Source organism: Monodon monoceros, unplaced genomic scaffold (genome assembly GCF_005190385.1).
Source record: "Monodon monoceros isolate NGI ecotype Baffin Bay Population unplaced genomic scaffold, NGI_Narwhal_1 Super_Scaffold_5, whole genome shotgun sequence".
Lineage (NCBI taxonomy): Eukaryota > Metazoa > Chordata > Mammalia > Artiodactyla > Monodontidae > Monodon > Monodon monoceros.
In genome coordinates, this window is record NW_021703782.1 from 69253491 (window position 1) to 69255573 (window position 2083).

Below are 2083 nucleotides of genomic sequence, written 5' to 3' on the forward strand. Positions count from 1 at the left end.
GCAGTCTGGTAGTTGGTTGCCAGGCCCTGACGTGTGTGGATGCTGCTGGCTGCTGTTCATTGGGACAGTCATAAGGCAGCTGGCGGCAGAACTCTAGGGGGCCCTGGGGCTAGTGCTGGTTCATTGGTGGCTGGAGTCAGGGTCCCAAAGACTCTGGGGCTGTTGCCCACCCACTGGCAGGTGAAGCCAGGTTCTGGGGTTAGTGCTGGACTACTGGTAGGCAGGGCTGGTTCCTGGAGTCTGGACCCAGGGATCCAGAGCTCACTTCAGATCATTGGTGGGGAGACTGGTTCCTGGCACAGTGGGTATGGGGTCCAGGGTGTCCTGAAGCTTGTGTTGACCTGCTAGTGGACAGGGCCAGGGCCAGCTGGTCCCAGGGTAGGGTCTGTCCTGCCATCTGCAGACTTGGCCCGTAGGCCATGGGATTGTAGTTTTCTTGCTTCTGGTGTCTTCCCCCTGGTGGATGAGGCTGATCTAGAGGCCAGTGCAGGCTTCCTGGAGGGAGAGATCAGTGCCTGCTCACTGGTGGTGGAGCTGGGTCTTGGCCCTCTGGTGGGCAGGACTGTGTCTAGGGGTGTGTCTAGAGGTGGCTGTGGGCTCAGGAAGTCTTTAGGCAACCTGTCTGATGTTGGGTGGGGCTGTGTCCCCGCCCAGTTAGTTGTTTGGCCTGAGGCATCCCAGCACTGGCACCTACAGGCTGTTGGGTAGGGTCAGGTCTTGGTGCTAATGAGCCAAGATGGCAGCCACCAGCAGCAGTGTTCACATGGTATCTATGTCTGACACCAGTGTCTGTGACCCCGGAGTAAGCTGCAGCTGTCCTCCACCTCTCCAGGAGACTCTCCAAGACCTGCAAGTAGGTCTGGCCCAGACTTCTATCAAATTACTGCTTTTGCCTTGGGTCCCAATGCACGTGAGATTTTGTGTGTGCCCTTTAAGCGTGACGTCTCTTTTTCTCACAGTCCTGTGAGGCTCCCGAAATTAAGCCCTGCTGGCCTTCAAAGCCAGATGCTCTGGGGACTCATCTTCCCGGTGTAGGAACCCCCAGCCTAGACAGCCCAATCTGGGGCTCAGAACTCTCACTCCTGTGCGAGAACCTCTGCATTGTAATTATTCTCCAGCTATGGGTTGCCCCCCCAGGGGTGTGGAATTCGATTACATCTCGAGTCTTACCCTTTTACCCATCTCATTGAGGTTCCTTCTTTACGTCTTTAGTTGTAGATCTTTTCTGGTAGGTTCCAGGCTCTTCTCACTGACGGTTGTTCTGCAGGTAGTTGTGACCTTGATGTGCCTGCCAGAGGCGATAAGCTCAGGGTCTTTCTGCTCCGCCGTCTTGGCCACTCTCTGTGGTGGGACTGTTGAGTTGTAAGGTAGACTAGTTGCTGTTTGTGAAATGCTATTTTTACTCGAAGGACTGATGAGTAAGTAGACTATGGTTATTTAGACTTGAGTATTTGGCAAACACAACCTAAAAATGAGTGAGTGAGCCTGTCACAGAAAATGACTGTATCTGTTGCTAATGATAAAAGTCAAGCTTGCAGGGCTTCCCTGGTGGCACAGCGGTTGAGAGTCCGCCTGCCGATGCGGGGGACGCGGGTTCGTGCCCCGGTCTGGGAGGATCCCACATGCCGCGGAGCGGCTGCGCCCGTGAGCCACGGCCGCTGAGCCTGCGCGTCTGGAGCCTGTTGCTCTGCAACGGGAGAGGCCACAACGGTGAGAGAGGCCCGCGTACCACAAAAAAAAGGTCAAGCTTGCAAGTGAAAATTAGAATTTTGGAACACATATACACCTGTAAATTTGAAAGCTTCCTAATATTTAAGGCTGTTTTTGAGATTGGTTGTGATATTAACAATGTGATTATTGAAAATACATATTATATAATGAGATGTGTAACCATTTGAAAGATCTGCATGACCTAGTGAACCAGTGTTTTCCCAGTGACCAATGCATGATGTTAGAAAATCATGCATAGATAAAAGATCCTTTCAATGTGAAAGATAGACCAATGAATTTTAATTTAACAGAGTATGTAAAGTTCATTGGAATGGTATCAGATCCCACATTGCAACTAACATTTAAGAAACTA